At 36.7% G+C, this 18385-nt stretch overlaps 1 long non-coding RNA gene across 1 annotated transcript; it reads left to right on the top strand.

The window, feature by feature from the left end:
• The first annotated feature begins 336 nt into the window (after window positions 1-336).
• LOC136842592 (uncharacterized) lies at window positions 337-15327 on the top strand. Its single transcript, XR_010854282.1, has 4 exons — window positions 337-426; window positions 13666-13712; window positions 13834-13987; window positions 14371-15327. It is a non-coding gene; the product is annotated as an uncharacterized lncRNA (long non-coding RNA).
• Window positions 15328-18385: the final 3058 nt, after the last annotated feature.

Here is an 18385-nt window from a genome sequence, read left to right as displayed (position 1 = left end):
TTTAAGAAGAAGGTAGGTTTTCAAATTGGAAGTGAAAAAAGTGTTGAATGTGACAGTGACTACAAAATATCAAAAGGATCCGGGCTTCAGTTTGAAAAGGGAAGTAAAAATCTTCAACAAACCTTTCTGAAAATACCAGCTCATTCAAGAGGGGATTAAATTCCACGCCCATCAGGCAAAATGGACCCAAAAGGAATAAATGCCATTCATGCACAGACAAAACAAATATTTTAACATCGTGCTCGCAGCAATGGTGGGAGTCTTTCCCACTTGATCCAGACACTAACCGGTTTTAGCTTCAAGCATTTAAAAAAATAAAATAAAAAAAGAAGCTATCTGGCATCTAAGAGTGACGGTTGATATAAACAGAGCAACCGCCCGGGTGACTTCAGTCGCAACTTGAGCGGGATACTCATCAAAATCCAGGTAAGGATGACTGGTGGTTGACCCTTCCATTCCAGCGCCTGGAGACAAAGTTTGCTTGGCTGAGATCAGTGACGTAAAGGAACTGGAGTCTTCTGCATGTTTCACTTTGGTCCCGTGTTGTTGTTTCTCAAATTACGTGCGGGAGTAATGTGCCTTTAAGACTTGTATATTTTGGGTGAGGTAATATATATCCAGTTGCTTTATAGCCAGAATGGTGTGTGTGTGTTTGAGGCTTCTGTTCTTGTTTCTGTATTGACGCTCATTGTAAGCATATATATATATATATATATATATATATATATATATATATATATATATATATATATATATATATATATATATATATATATATATATATATATATATATATATATATATATATATATATGTATATATATATATATATATATATATATATATATATATATATATATATATATATATATAATGTGTCTGTGTGTATGAATTTTTGTCACTTATATGCCCGTGCCCTTTTTATATTCACAAATATTATGCCATAGTGCATCTGGCAGGGGCAGAAGCACCTACCAATTATAATTCCCTCTAGGTGTAAGCTATTCTCAAAGTGCAGTGGAGTGGTATTAAACGAAATATGTGGCTTAATATTTGTGAATATAAAAATACACGACTGTGTAAGTGAAAAGAAATTATATATACATATATATGAATAAATATATATATACATATATAAATATATATATATATATATATATATATATATATATATATATATATATATATATATATATTATATACATATAAATACATACATATATATACATTTGTGTATATATATATATATATATACATATAAATACATACCCATATACATACGTACTGTATATATATACAAGAAAGTTATTTGACTATAAGAGGAAAACTATTATAAGTGACAGCAAGGTACAGAATCGGTTGTTTGCCCAAGTAGGCTCAATCATGTTTGTTCAGGAGCAGCGCAGTTGGTATATAAGTGACGTTCTCGAATTGTAGTTTACATAATTGATTGAAATTCAAATAGACTTCTGAGATGAAAGAGAAAGAACTTTGTAATTGCATTTGTGTGCTGGAAAACATGTACACCCACGCATGCATACGTACACACACATATATATATATATATATATATATATATATATATATATATATATATATATATATATATATATTAGTGTATACACACACATATACAATATATATATATGTGTGTGTACGTGTGTTTGTAAATATAATATTTATGAATAGACTCATATGCACACACTCTTAATATATTATATATTATATATATATATATATATATATATATATATATATATATATATATATATATATAATTATACATATGTAATTTATATGTGTGGGTGTGCTTGTTTACCAGCATGTAATGCGTAATCATGCTGTTCTGTCTCTTAGAAGTCTGTTGGAATCTAAATATTTTATCTAGGGTAAACTATAATTCGAACAAATCACTTGTCAGCCAAACGTTCTTTTACTGATCAAACGTAATTCAGCCCGAATTTATCCCAGTCAGATAAACAACTGTTCCTGTACCTTTGCTGATGACTAATTTATGAAGTTTAAGCTGTCAAGCCAGGCACTGGCGCGCTATTGACCTTTAGGGCTCAAGAGGGAGTTGGAGTGGTTGAACAGCAAGAAAGATCCTGAAAATGAAGTGCAAGGATTTAAAGGTGGAATTAGGAGAGAAAGGCACAAACCCTCCCCCCTCCACCCACGGGGTCCCTTTGCTATTACATGCAGACAACAATTTTCCCTTCATGGTCAAAAAACCACCTTGTTAAGTATACCTTAGTTTTACCAGACCACTGAGCTGATTAACAGCTCTCCTAGGGCTACCTGATGCCCTTCTTATATGGGATCGCCCACTGCATGGGTACATATTACCCAAGCGTATAATAACAAACACGTTACGTAAATCAGGCAAACGTATCACGCAGACGTATGCAAATAGGCTGAGTGGAAACCCTTTGTTTCTTTCTCATGGACTGTGAAGGTCGTTTCTTTCATCAAACGTACCCTTTGTGTGAGTGTGCGCACGCGCACGGTTGCTCGGCAGTTTGACTCGAAACGCTGACTAACATATAATTGTATTTTCAACATCTCTTCATCGTATTCCCGCCGGACTATCTTTTTTTTTTTTTTTTTTCATCTCAACAAGGCACACTTCAGTAGCCTTCATATTTTGATGGAGGGGTGGGGGGGTTACTTCCTTATTTGCATCAGTTTCTAGGTTTTCCCCCCTCTTCGTTACGAATTTCATTTTAAAGGGGTTTATGTTTCTATAATTGTTTCTGAAAATATCTTTTTACAACACTATATATTCATTTTACTTTAGGGAATTAGTGTCTTGCATAATTCAGCTTTCATTATTGCTTTTCTATATCTTTTAGATACTAGAAACAATCACCTGATTTAATTATCTTAAATCCCGAGAACGACTAATGACCTTATATTTCGCCCTATACTGTAAAATGACCAATTACATCAGTTTTACAGATCAGCTAATCACATCAAGTTGATCAGATAGGAAGAGTAATTACCTTCAATTGCAAGTGAAAAAACTAATTAAGTCCACCTGATCACATGACACAGACTAATTAACTCCAATCCATCATGAAAAGATGATTAATGACAGCGAGAATGACTAATTGCCCTAAATCGCCAACGACAGAGCGACTCAAAAATCGGCTGCAGTCGACGTGACATTCGGGGAAAGAGCGGGGTTGTATAACACCGATGACCTCTCTTAGAGGTTGGGGGGAATCATGTCACCGAACTCAACATCTTTTTAGTTTTCTGTAAAAGAAAACTATTGTGCCGTCTTTGTCTGTCCGACTGCACTTTATTCTGTCCGCACTTTTCCTGTCCATACATTTTCTGTCCGCACTTTTTCTGTCCACATTTTCTGTTCGCACTTTTTCTGTCCGCACTTTTTCTGTTCGCACTTTTTCTGTCCACACATTTTCTGTTCGCACTTTTTTTGTCCACACATTTTCTGTTCGCACTTTTTCTGTCCCCACATTTTCTGTCCACACATTTTCTGTTTGCACTTTTTCTGTCCGCACATTTTCTGTCCACACATTTTCTCTCCCCACATTTTCTGTCCACACATTTTCTGTTCGCACTTTTTCTGTCCACACATTTTCTGTTCGCACTTTTTCTGTCCCCACATTTTCTGTCCACACATTTTCTGTTTGCACTTTTTCTGTCCACACATTTTCTGTCCACACATTTTCTGTCCCACATTTTCTGTCCACACATTTTCTGTTCGCACTTTTTCTGTCCACACATTTTCTGTTCGCACTTTTTTTGTCCACACATTTTCTGTTCGCACTTTTTCTGTCCCCACATTTTCTGTCCACACATTTTCTGTTTGCACTTTTTCTGTCCACACATTTTCTGTCCGCACATTTTCTGTCCACACATTTTCTGTCCCCACATTTTCTGTCCACACATTTTCTGTTCGCACTTTTTCTGTCCACACATTTTCTGTCCCCACATTTTCTGTCCACACATTTTCTGTTCGCACTTTTTCTGTCCACACATTTTCTGTCCACACATTTTCTGTTCGCACTTTTTCTGTCCACACATTTTCTATCCGCACATTTTCTGTCCACACATTTTCTGTCCACACATTTTCTGTCCGCACTTTTTCTGTCCACACATTTTCTGTCCACACATTTTCTGTCCGCACATTTTCTGTTCGCACTTTTCTGTCCACACATTTTCTGTCCACACATTTTCTGTCCGCACATTTTCTGTTCGCACTTTTCTGTCCCCACATTTTCTGTCCACACATTTTCTGTCTGCACATTTTCTGTTTGCACTTTTCTGTCCACACATTTTCTGTCCACACATTTTCTGTTTGCACTTTTCTGTCCACACATTTTCTGTCCACACATTTTCTGTCCACACATTTTCTGTCCGCACTTTTTCTGTCCACACATTTTCTGTCCGCACATTTTCTGTTCGCACTTTTCTGTCCACACATTTTCTGTCCACACATTTTCTGTCCGCACATTTTCTGTTTGCACTTTTCTGTCCACACATTTTCTGTCCACACATTTTCTATCCTCACATTTTCTGTTCGCACTTTTTCTGTCCACACATTTTCTGTCCACACATTTTCTGTCCGCACTTTTTCTGTCCACACATTTTCTGTCCACACATTTTCTGTTCGCACTTTTTCTGTCCACACATTTTCTGTCCACACATTTTCTGTTCACACTTTTTCTGTCCCCACATTTTCTGTCCACACATTTTCTGTTCGCACTTTTTCTGTTCCCACATTTTCTGTCCACACATTTCTGTTTGCACTTTTTCTGTCCACACATTTTCTGTCTGCACATTTTCTGTCCACACATTTTCTGTCCCCACATTTTCTCTCCACACTTATCCGCACTTTTTCTGTCCATACATTTTCTGTCTGCAGTTTTTCTGTCCACACATTTTATGTCCACACTTTTCCTGTCCGCACACTTTCTGTCCACACATTTTCTGTTCGCACCTTTCCTGTCCGCCCTCAGATCTTAAAAACTACTGAGGCTAGAGGGCTGCAAATTGGTCTGTTGGCCATCCATCCTCCAATCATCAAACATGCTAAATTGCAGCCCTCTAGCCTCAGTAGTTTTTATTTTATTTAAGGTTAAATTTAGCTATAATCGTTCTTCTGGCAACGATATAGGACAGGCCACCACCGGGCCTCGGTTAAAGTTTCACGGGCCGCGGCTCATACAGCTTTTTACCGAGACCACCGAAAGATAGATCCATTTTCGGTGGCCTTGATTATACGCTATAGCGGCTGTACAGAAAACTCGATTGCGCCGAAGAAACATCGGCGCATTTTTTTACTTTTTTTTTTTTTTTATGTTATTCACATTCACGAGCCTTTGCTGCGTGAATGTTATTCTCTTCAGGTGTTACCACGAGGGAACGTTCTCTGACTTTTAGCAAATTGCCCAACCATCAACGGTCTGCTGAGAGTAGCAGACACTGTCGGAATGAAATGGAATGGAATATAGAGTTTAGTCCAAAGGCCAGGCACTGGGACCTAAGAGGTCACTCAGCGCTGGAAAGGAAATTGAGAGTAGGTAAGTTTGAAAGGTGTAACAGGAGGAAAACATCCGATAGCAAGATGGAAGAAAGAGAATATGAATGGAGGTACAGTAACAGGAATGAAAGGGGTTGCAGCCAAAGGGACAATGCGAAGAACCTTTAGTAATGCCTGCAGTGCACCCCGTGAGGTACACTAACCGCCACCCCCCCCCCCTACGGGGAGAGACTGTCGGCACCGAGATAGAAGTCGTGCATGGTCGAGCTTCTGTTGCACTCGTGCACGTCCCCGTAGGAGGATAGTGCCGTCAGTGCACCTCATGCGGTGCACTGTATGCATTACTTAAGGTTCTTTGCAGCGTCCCTTCTTTAGGCCCCTGGCTGCAACCCTTTTCGTTCCATTATCTTTACCTCCGTTCATATTCTCTTGCTTCCATCTGACTTTCCACCCTCTCTAACAATTGCTTCACAGTGCAACTGTGAGGTCCTGTTACACCTTTTAAACCTTCTTACTGTCCATTTCCTTTATAGCGCTTGATGACCTCTCACGTCTCAGTGCTTGGCATTTGGCCTAAATTCTATATTCTAGTTCCAGTTTACCTATTAAAAAAAAAAAAAAGTTGTACTTATATCTCCTAACTCGTCTCCGTCACTAATCAGAGCAAAGTTTACAATCTTTTGTTGGACTTGAAATTCGATTACTGCAGAATATTTCACTAATTCTATAAAAAAAAAAAAAAATTTCATTTGCTTTCAAGTAATTCTTTGTCTTTCTCTTTTTCACACTTGACACATTCCACTTATCTGAATGAAAACTTCTGCTGTGGCCCGTTGCCTAGATAAACTTTGTGAATTCGAATTCCATCGATTGTTCTCGACAGTTTAAGCTTAATCATGCAGAAAAACTCCTAAAAAAAAAAAAACTTTACCGACCTTCCAGGTCTGTCTTGCAGGTAGCCTACTCCGAGTTAATTAAATACCCTCCAAATTTGGGCAGAGGGTTAGAGAAGACGTGTAGCTCAAGCCTTGAAAAAAAAGCAAGACGATAAAAGCATCATTTTCCGTCGTCATCTGCATCAGCCAGTTCATCAATCGTGTTTTCGTTATTTTATTATGAATACCGTTAAAAAACAGGTTGCAATTTTCATTAATCACAAGGACGTGATCAGTTGTGATTCCAGAAATGGATGAACAGATGCTATATGCGTATTTGCTTATGTAATACTCCTATACGCATGCGTGTAATGGTTGTAAACCTAAGTGAAAAAAAACTCTTCCTGGCTGGTAGAGCGAGCAAATACCGTTTTCTCCACATTAAATCTGAGGTCGCTAGTGTGTTCCTGTTACTAAGTTGCCCACTAACCTAATAAGCACATCTCTCATTATCAAGTTGCTCTTATATCCCAACACGTTCAGGCGGGCCTACTTACTAAGGGGAATATATATATATATATATATATATATATATATATATATATATATATATATATATATATATATATATATATATACATATGATATATATATATATATATATATATATATATATATATGTATATATATTTATATATATAATACGATGCTCATGTATCACACTTCACATATATGGAAATTATTACCTTTTCTTGCGTATGACCTTAGTTTCGTCTTGTCACGAGGTCAACCAACTCACCAGCGAAACAAATGTCACTATAAAGTTTTTTTTTAATCCTCTGACTCTCATTCCTTTTCATATTTATCATGTCATGTGAAGTGAAATTTTGGCACCCGCCCCCACCCCCTCCCCGCCCGTTTTATTTACTTTTCTGTTTCGTGTTTTGTCTCTTTTATTTTCCTTTATTATTCTCTTCGAGGTATTTGTTTCTTCACCTCTTCCGTGCATCTACGAAGCGGCAATCATCAACGCAGACTTCTTAACCTTGTCCAGGCCAGAATCTGTGCGACCACGGAGCCTGCGAAGGCCTGCAGTCCACTAGGAAAATAACAGAAGAATTTATTACCTGAAATACAGTTTCATTTCTTTCTTTTTATAACCTCTGTTATGCGAAGAACAGTTATCGTCCTCACTTACAACCGTGGTAAGTTGCTTTATCACCTGCAATATAGAATTACCTTTTCAACCGTTCTGTACTTCAAGAGACTATTAAATCGTATACTTCCTACGATTTAAGTTTATTTTTTAATGTTACTTTTCCTGATTTTCTTGAAAGTTCTGAAATTCAAAGGAATACAAATATCCTCATATACGTTTCGTGGCAGAAATCTCCCAGATAGAATTGTTTCATTAAATCTTCAATGACATTCAAATTCAGATTAATGGCAAGAATTCTGCCATCTGGATGCAATGGGCCATAGATTTGAAATTATTCCCTAGAGCCGCCTAATTATTTTCTTTACTTTCATTCATCGCCATCACCGCCAACTTCGTCGGACAAAAAGAGCTTCAGTGATATTCAGCCACCTATGTATTTCCTGTGCTTTGTTTTCCACGAATCTCCACTAATTTTCAACATCTCTTCTCACAGTTCTCATCCGAGTAGGCCCTTACACACACACACAGCCATATATACTATATATATATATATATATATATATATATATATATATATATATATATATATATATATATATATATAGATAGATAGATAGATATATGCAAAATATATATATATATATATATATATATATATATATATATATATATATATGTGTGTGTGTGTGTGTAAATGTGTGTGTGTGTATAAAACATGTGTGAGTGTGTGTAAAGCGTGCGATAATAGTTTTTAAACATGACGGGCAAATAATTCTAGTGTAGGCAACTGAACGGGCAAAAAAAAAAGGGGGAAAAAAAAACTTTAACGCACCGAGTAGCCTCGAATACGTAATGCACAGAGATGCCAGGTACTACCACACGAACGGTATTCATTTATCCGAAAAACAAAACAAAAAACTTCTTTTTTTGGACAAGACCTCAAAATCACTCACAAGCGAGCCCGAATACGCGCAAGCATGCGCAGACATGCGAGCAACTCAGCAGTCAAAGAGCAGGAAGGGAAACACGAGCTTTTATACGGAGGATCGTTCAAAGGTCTTTGGTGGGACTATATTGCTTGTCCTTTTCAACTTTCTTCTTAGCAATGGGCTCGAATATTGCTTTGAGTTGATATTATTATTATTATTATTTTTATTATTATTATTATCATTATTCAGTAAATGAAACTTATTCATATGGAACAAGTCCCCCACAGGGGCCGCTGACTTGAAATTCAAGTTTCCAAAGAATATGGCGTTCTTGAGGAAGAATTAAGAGGAAGTAAAGTGAAATACAGAAAGAAGAAGAGACCCCACTTACCAAAAAAGAAAAAAAATAATAAACAGATAAATAGATTAAAAAAAAAGTATTAAAATGCAAGAAGAATAGTAATAGGGTAGTAATGCATTGCATTTTCGCTAGAACTTCTGAAGAAGAAGAAGTTCCAATTGCACGACATCCTCTGAGGGGAGGCTGTTCAACGGTCCAGCGGTGTGATGATAAGAGTATCTCATCTCTGTATGAGATAGCTGTGATTTGAGAGCACTGAAAGGCTTCAATTACATTGCCTCTAGAAGGAAAATGACAATTATCTAAAGTCATCTTAATTCATTTGGAGTTTTCGGCTTCTGAATAACTGACAGCGATAGCGAATTATTTTTTTTCCACTCACCAGATATTTGAGAGAGAGAGAAATTTATCTACTTCTGGTACAAAAATTCAAAATTAATATTTGCCCTCCTAGGCTCATAATAATGGTAACTCCAGAATCTACTGGTTACTTTCCTCCCTCCACTGCCAGACTTGGGAATTCTCTTTCTGCTTCCGTTTTCCAGGGTTTGAAGTCTTTCTAGATGTAAGCTGCTTCCTTTATGTTAAGCCCACTTTTCCCTTCCACTTTTCTATTCTTGCTGTCTTCGGGCATACGCTAGATAGGGTATGGGGTCGTGTGTTCAACTGGGCTTTGCAATCAATAAATAAATAAATAAATAAATATATATATATATATATATATATATATATATATATATATATATATATATATATATATGTGTGTGTGTGTGTGTATATATATATCCATAAATATAGCTATACTTATATTTTATATATATATATATATATATATTTATACATATGTATATGTATGTATGTTATATGCAAATATATATACATACATACATATATTTCCCGTGCGTTACTGTAGTTAGGCTGAAGAAGCCTCGTTCACGTCAATTTCAAGACACGGTCGCACCAAGGTAAGCAGAACAAGAAAAAACACAAACAAAAACTACTGACGCATACATGTGTGTGTGTGTCCTTGTAGCTGCAGCTGAACGTTCCTTCAATCTGTTAATTCGCCCCTGTTTTGGCGAACTGGCGTAACCCCCATATTTGTTTCAAGTTTTTGAGTTTTCTAATCAAAGTGTCTCAGTTTTTGAGACTCTGTAACGTATCAAAATTTCAGCTGCCTGCGTTGTCACATTTTCTAGCCAAATTTCCACTGAAGATGAGCTAAGTAGAAGCTCTGATTAAGATCCAAATCTTAGTTTCTCAAAATAAATGATCTCATCGATACAAGAATTTATGAAGCGTATTCAACTTACTATTATTATTTCAGAAGATGAAACCTATTCACACGGAACGAGCACTCCAAAGGGGCCACTGACTTGAAATCCAAGCTTCCAAAGGATGTTGGTTTCAGCATCCCAAAGCAGACCCCACACTGCAGCAGTAACTGATTATGATACAGGGCCAGTGATTTTTCATTTCATCCCCCTTGGGGAGACACGAGGCCGAGACATCTGAGTGGCATGCCACGGCGCTAACCACATGCCAGCGGACCTGTTAAGCGGGGGGCTTACGTGAATCCTGAGCTTAATCAAGTACTCTATGAATAAAGTTCGAGGTCGTCTTCACAAAAAAAGTCCAAGGTCATCTCTTTCCAGCCACGGCATTGAAACAGTGATGGAGTGGCTTTTAATGGGTGGGAACCAGTTGATAAAAAAAAATGTAAGCCTAAGTTTGATCTTTACTGGGATGGGTCTGAACGTGGCGACGGGATGAACGAAATGGGATCTCCTGAAGAAGGGTAATTCAAAGACCCATCGGGTATTTTTCGAAACTGACACTTCAACGTTACCTAAAGCCTTGCAAAGAATGCTGTATAATACAAACAATGGAAGATCAAAGGTAATTAGCGTTTCCAAGGTAGTTCACTTCGGTTATCAGTCAAAGCATACGAAAAGCGATGAACTAACAAACAATTACAGCTGTGATTTTGCTACTAGTATAATGAAATAGATAAGTAAATGAATAAAGAAACACAGACATTACAAAATAAATATATGAATGATCTGCTTCGGCTACGATTTTCCAAAACATTTCTCGTGAGCGAATTCCTTTCAGACTAAGTTCTCGAATAATTTGATTTCTCTCGAATTTACGCATCAAAATACCCTATGCTGTTTCACACATGACTCTTTGTAGTCCAGTGGTTAAGAAACTCGCCTCTCTAGTGAGCGAGTTCAGGCTCGATCTCAATGGGAGAAAGAGCGATTCAGGCATGTTCCCGTGGCACTCACTATACTTAAAGTGACTGAATTATTCATCTAGTAGCTACTCGACGGTAATAGTTAGATGGCAGAGAGGAGGACGTGAGGACAGCAACCTCATCCCAGAATATATAACATGATATTACATATATATATGTATATATATATACATATATATATTTATATATAAATATATATACATTATATAATATATAAAATATATATACGTATATATTTAAACACACACACATATATATATATATATATATATATATATATATATATATATATATATATATATATATATATATATATATATATATGTATAATATCTGTGAATATATCCGTTTGTGTGTGTGATTCATTTGCGCCACAGAAACAAAACAGAACCTTGAAAAGAATCTATATTGTTGTTGTACAGCCTCCTCCTACTGTAGTTAGACTGAGACCGCGAAGAGCGTGGGCGTGTGTGTTCACTGCCTTCAGGGTCGACGGGAGGCGGATTCTTAATCTCTTATGTCAGGTTTTTTTCCCCCTTCTTTTTTTTTTCCTTTTCTTATCCACCCACACCCATGCCAGCGACCGCGAGAAAAAAAATAAAATACGTTGACTTGAGCGAATAGAGTAAGGTTGGTATTTTTTCGGGTCAACGTTCTTCAAAATAAAGGGGTTTGTTCAAGTGAGTTAAACAGATACTCGTGTTCTGAAGTGTGGCGGAGTTCGTTTTTGTGTGCGCATGTGCGCGCGCACACTCATGATAGATATATATGTATATATATATATATATATATGTATATATATATATATATATACACACACATATATATGTTTGTGTGTGTATGCGTGTGCGCGCACGCGCAGAATGCACCCATTTATACTAAGTAACAATACTTGTTCAAATGTTCCTCTCCAGTCTCCTAAGCGGGGTTTATCTACCTTCCAAATTTACGACCTACCCAACACCCGTCCCCGGACGCTGGACTGATTCTGCAGTTCAAGGTCCCCAGTTTTACCCAGTCCTGAGTTTGAGACGTGAGATGTGAGTGGTAGTATTGAAGAGTACGACAGCCCTGGTGTGGACCTTTGAACTCTGACAAACCAACAGAGATCAAAACTTATCCCTGTAAATCGGCAATACTGTAAAGTTATTTCAGTTCTAAAACTGAATTTGCTCCTTGGAATTTTAACGCTAAGTTACTGTTATTTATCTGAAAATATTAATATGAGATTAATCTTTATTTATTCATCAACAGATAAGAGAAGATTTGACACACGCTTTCGTAACTTTTAGTAAAAACCAGACACTTTTAAGCTATCATCGAATCTCCCAACATCGAGACAGGACAAATACAAATGCAGCAGAACTACCTGATGTTTCTTTCCGCTAGGAAGCGCAGTGCGAAGTTTCTCCGTCTTGCGCAGACAACGTTGGCAACCGATGTTTCACCGATGGGTGGGGTCAGTCAGCCCCTTTGGGTGGGGTAACCTTCCGTGCGGTATATATATAATGAAAGATCGCCGATACATTTGCATAGCCTGGGCGTCTTCACCGGTGGATCTGCCGACGTAAGGAGCTCTGTGCCTCAGAGCAGTTCTACATTTGCAGAAATCTTGTGTTTTTGTTTGTGAAGTGCATTTTTCATTCATGCCATCTTGTCTCTACTCACCTTGCTGTCCAGCATCTTTTAACTTTGCGATACTCTGGTTTTCCTTCTTCAGTTAAAGAGTGTTTGAAAACCTGAAGTGGTTACATATACATCGATACATATACATCGATTGCTCGTGCTGTACTTGGGAAACCAGTCATCTATGGTGCGAAAGCCAATATGATCTTCATTTTTTTTTTCAGTATAGTTTACCACTATCTGTATCTCTTCCATTCTCAAGAACACAAAACTAGGATGGAGAAGCTGTCAGGGGAATCCCAGTTTCTCTCATCGTCGTTCGTTTTAAAACGAAAACTCAATAAGCTGCAAACAATCCCTTGCCGTCGTACCATGACGCTATCTAACTCGCGAGAAACTCTTGCATTTTTTCGTCATTCGGGTCTCAAGGCAAACACCCAACAGCACGCTTTCTCGGACCACTTAAAATCCAGTCGAGAAATGTTGCGACAAGTACTGTAGACCATGTTGTTAGCTAGACTGAAGGCGCTTATATTCGACCACAATTGGCGTGTGACGCTAACAGTCTCATTCCAAAATGCTTCCTGAAAACCAGAGGGAGAGTAATTTCGTGAACCAACTGTTCATATGGGACAAGGCTGTGTATACTTATACATATATATATAAAATATATATATATATATATATATATATATATATATATATATATATATATATATATATATATTGCATTTTGGCACCAATTTTAGCTACTTGGTGCAAAATATGGTAACAAGATGCTCCATTTATGCCAAAAAAGTACTGGCTCTAAGCATAAGCGTAGCCTCTTCGAGTCTTAATACCTTTTATGTAAACATGACAAAGAACTACGGAATCTCTGTACGAGTTTTAATAATCAACCTAAAAAAAAAACGATTATTTATTTGTTTTCTCTTCTTTCCAGAATAAGACCATCCAAACTTTGAACATTTCAAGATGAACTTCAAAATAGTAAGTTTAGTAACAGTTTTTTCTCCTTGATTCTTTATGCTTGCAATTTGTAGCTTATTCCTACAAAATACATATACAGTCCTACATAAACTGACCTGCTCCATTTGCTATCCACCCTCAGTTGTGGGTGGTGCTCCTCGTAGTGATGCTAGGACTAGCCTCAGTCGACGGACTTGTCAACCGGGAGCGCAGAAGGCGCCCCGGGCAGAGACGCAGGGGAGCCACCCGCTACGGCACACACCAGTTTGGCGCTAGGGGATACGAGCAGCTTCCGAGTGAGTCTAGAGTCTAGAGCGAGTGCTGGTATAACGCCAGTTTTAAAAACTGCCAATTCAAGTCGATTTCCATACTTACTTGTTTATTTATTCGCTAATTCAGTTTGTTTTCTCGCTTGCTTTATCTCTCTCTCTCTCTCTCTCTCTCTCTCTCTCTCTCTCTCTATATATATATATATATATATATATATATATATATATATATATATATATATATATATATACATGCGTGTATACGAGTATATATACATCATTCTATCCCCAGTTTTTTAATATATGATCTAAATGAACTTACAATTTCTTTGACTGTTTATGTATTTCTGGTTTTCTTAACCACGTTTTTATTTATTAAAAGCAGTATGTAATAACTTCCTTACTTTCAGGACAAGGATAACACCTCGTGTAGTGAATAAGGACTTCAACAAGGAGGTACGTTGTCTCCTGAAGGAGGGTCTGCTGTTCGATGGCTCAGTGACTACGTCGCTCAGTGGCTCAGGAACCATCGTGGGCATTATATAACACCAATAGACCTACTCTATAATCTTTAGCCGGTTTCAAATACTGGTGATGAGGTGACGCATTTGTATGTAATATATATATATATATATATATATATATATATATATATATATATATATATATATATATATATATATATATATATATATATACATATATGTATATATATACAGTATATATATATATACATAAATACATACATATACATAAATATATATATATATATATATATATATATTTTATATATATATATATATATATATATATATATATTGAGAAATTCAACATAATCTCCTTCTTCTAATGTACACTGTTGCAGTTTAATTCCCCTTCTGTTATTCTTATTTATTATGATTTTTTAAATTTCATTTTTAATCTTGTTGCTTTTCTACTTTTTATTAGGGCATTATTATGACTTTTTATGATATCTCAGTGAAAAATGCTGATGACTTGTTGATACAAAAATCAATATTTTGATAAATAAACTATAGCGTTCTGCAGTTTGTGTAAATTGTTAATGTGTATGAAGTCACTATAGAGTGAATTCAGTGTCTTTGTGCTGTAGGCCTATGTGGGATACAGTTCAAAGATGTGAACAATGCTTCTAAAATGTTGCAATCCAGATCTCTATGGTTTGTTGCAAGTTTCAGTATGCCTTCTTTAGACGAGATAAGTCCATGAACTATTTTTTGAACTCTTTTATCATTTTTTGTTGTTTTTTTTCTCTTTTTAGACGTACAATTGTTTATTTTTCTGTTGAGCTGTTATGTTGGCTTTGTTAAAACGCATGAACAATTAATAAAGAAAGGAATAAGACTAAATTATTTTCTTTAAACCAAAACTTCCTCTCTTCACTTTCTGCCCCCACTTTCTTCGTGAATGAAGGCAGAACTCCCAAACACAACAGAGACATAGAACGTAAGACTACGGAAGACAAAAGAAAGGAAGTCGTTCAAGGCTAAAGACAGCCAAAAAGTGTCCGAAATTAAAGTCGTACATCTTATCCCACAGTAGTAGTTCAAGAGAGAGAGGCGTTGTGGTGGGGGGGGGGGTTGCTCTATATTATATTTTACAAAAGGTTCTTAACCAAAGGTCAAATGATGTCAGTGTTAAAAGGAAAAATTCTGGTGTAACTATTAGACTTGACCCAACCATCCGAGTTCGTAAACACGTTTGTAAACACACGTGTTTGTTTGTGTGCATGTCTGCATGGGACTAGCAACCTCATCCAAAAAGTCAGTCTAATGCAGAGAGCAAAAACCGTCAGCGAAACCTGTTGGTACTAAAAAAACTTGATAGACTCCAAACCATAATGGCTAAAATAAAAACAAAAACAAACCATTAAAAAAAAAACACGAAAAATCAGATGTTAAAGGCTACTAGGATTAGTTTTGTAAACACTGTACTTTGATTTCTAGTTGTTATGAGACTCTTGGTATTACAACATAATCTCCGAAGATTTAGTAAAATATGGCATGAATACTTTTAGTTTCAATCTTTTGAATTTATGTGGTCATTTAAAATCATTCTTCCCTTTATCCCCTTTGCTATGCTCTTCTTTCATTAAAAGTATAAGTGTAACATTTTATATTACAAGACTCAAGATGCGCATAATTTTATTGCATCCACGTAAACTTGCGGGTTGAGTAACCTCAGGCAAGGTTTGCGAGCAAAACATATCGTTAATCTTTGGATGACTTCATCGCTTTGTGATGCCATATTTTGTTTATGAATTTTTGCGTCATTTTGGTGCATTCTGCCGTTCTGTTCTCAAACGTCAACTTTATTCAGTTTACTTCTCTCTTCCTATATTTTCCATCACAACTACTTACTCTTTTAACTTAGCCCCATCCGGATAGGTCTACATGAATGAATGTCCCACAATATTTGGTTTCGATCCATTACTCCTTGTCACATGAAAATGATTTACGCTCGGGACATTGACTACATAATACGCTCATTCAATAATTCAAAAGGACAGCACAGTTTCGAAACGTAGTGTGGTATTTCAGCTTCAACAGCATTCAATAGCAGTCCACAGATAAACATGGTGAGCTGTCAAAGATACGTAGCGTAGGACCTGCCTTGTACTTAATCTGCTCAAAAGTTTTTCAGGCTTACAATGAGCGTTATGTCGAAATTACATGGCTGCGTCCACGCTGGCGGTGACCTGGCAGGCGCAGGCAAAAGCAGCTTTAAAATTCAAATAGCACTGATTTCAGTGGAATCTGTCACATACCAAGATGTTGGTTACATAAATAGCTGAAGCTGTAGGTAGGATCGAGCTCAATATGCAGTCACACAACCAAATTGGATTGCCGATGTTGGTTACATAAATAGCTGAATCTGTAGGTGGGATTGAGTTCAATATGCAGTCACACAACCAAATTGGATTGCCAACCGCACGTAAATACTATTATCAAGTTGGCTATTTACAATTCAATACACACACACACACATATATATATATATATATATATATATATATATATATATATATATGTGTGTGTGTGTGTGTGTGTGTGTGTGTGTGTGTGTGTATTTATTTATTTATAAATCACACTGCATGCAATCGACCAGTAGGTGATTTCGTGGCCGGGTCAGCGCAAAGGTTGGCAATGCTTATTGGTAAACTCGTATTGCCCGGTGTCTGGTACTGCATTGCCCATAACGAATTTCATTGACACTTTAAACATCACTTTCCAAAGTTTACTAAATCCGCTCTATTTAGGATACACCTGTTTCATAGAAAATATATAATCAGCGGTTGATAACAATAGGAAATACAATTGGCGATCCAGGTGTGGTTTCATTAGGTTTTCAAACTTCAATTTTAGGTCCATACAGAATTTAAAAAAAAAAAAAATTTTAAATAACCAAAGTGATTTTTCGTGGGCGAAAGCTCATGGAATGATTCCAACTCCAACCTTATTTAAACAGTTCATTGAAACAGGCTTATTAAAACAGTCATGCCCAAATCTGAGGCGATATGATTCTTATTGTATCTTCCAAAATCTTAGACTCAACGTAACGTTGCCAAGTATAGCAAAATCCACAGCTCTTCGCAGCCAAGCCCCGCCCTCTGCAAGCCATTGATTGGCTAGCTCTCGAAAGGGTAATGACATCAAACTAATTAACAGTCCAAATGATTACCAGTACGGATTTGACTCCGTTCGACAATGTTGAGCTCCGTGCATGAATGGTGACACCACAGATTTGAGTTCCCGGAGTTATGAAGTCTGCAATTGACATCTCCGATAAAAGATATATTAGGTTATATAATATCATTATGAAGATCTTGGATCATTCTGTCCGTTCATCTTTTTTTTTTACCTTTGATCATGCGCAGCCTAAATACACAAGCAGCTTGCTTCTTTTTCTTTAAATTGGTGTTGGCCTACATAAGCAATCCTGTATGCCAAATGTTAATATCATTGTGAGAATACGCCTACATATCAAACTCCTATATTTTTAGGCAATAATAGGCCATAAGCCTACACGTCAATTTCTTATATTTTGAGGCAATGACAGGGCACAGGATTACACATCAAATTCTTATATTTTGAGACAATGACAGGCATGGGCCTACACGTCAATTTCTCCTTGCAGATAGTTTTCTACCCGTGTCTATTGGAAATAACAGTAGCTTTTAATTAACATAGTAGCTCCGACCCCACGATATACTGTATAATGTATGTGCATATGGTGAAATGTACACTTATAAGCATGTTCATATACACATACATGTGTACTTGCGTCGAAGCCATAGTATATGCAATGCCACTTATGTCACAGGGAATAAAAGTAAAATTTGTGGGTAGCCGATGGCACACAGTACAATCAGAGGGCTGTCTCAACTTTACACATAACTATCGAACT

This window comes from Macrobrachium rosenbergii, chromosome 1 (assembly GCF_040412425.1).
Source record: "Macrobrachium rosenbergii isolate ZJJX-2024 chromosome 1, ASM4041242v1, whole genome shotgun sequence".
NCBI lineage: Eukaryota > Metazoa > Arthropoda > Malacostraca > Decapoda > Palaemonidae > Macrobrachium > Macrobrachium rosenbergii.
Note: the sequence above shows the minus strand (reverse complement) of the source record. Positions and strands in the feature narration are given on the sequence as shown.